The sequence below is a fragment of the Eimeria mitis genome, genomic scaffold (assembly GCF_000499745.2).
Source record: "Eimeria mitis Houghton genomic scaffold, Emh_scaff489, whole genome shotgun sequence".
Taxonomy (NCBI): Eukaryota; Apicomplexa; class Conoidasida; order Eucoccidiorida; family Eimeriidae; genus Eimeria; species Eimeria mitis.
Window position 1 is genome coordinate 12,331 of NW_013573189.1, and position 254 is coordinate 12,584.

General features: G+C 34.6%; 1 protein-coding gene across 1 annotated transcript in view; it reads left to right on the forward strand.

Annotated features, from left to right (window-relative positions):
- EMH_0014000 (helicase, putative) overlaps window positions 1-254 on the forward strand; it is a gene marked incomplete at both ends in the record, with an annotated part of 5,975 nt that overhangs the window by 3,057 nt on the left and 2,664 nt on the right. The window lies entirely within an intron of this gene.

Genomic DNA, 254 nt, shown 5'->3' on the forward strand with positions numbered 1-254 from the left:
CCTGGGTGTATCTTTCTCTCGCACAGCGAACGCGTGGCTGGCTTACATAAAGAACAAAGACAACAAAACACAGACAAATAAATATTTTCGTGTTGCTGTCTTTGGGTGGAAAGGAGCAAAAAGAAAAGCAATAGAAGCGAGATTAGCTCTCGAGGAAGAGATGAAAAAACAACAAAAACACACAGATATACAGACTTATCCACCCTGCAGTAAATACTATATATTTTTTTTTTTTTTTTTTTTTTTTTTTTTTT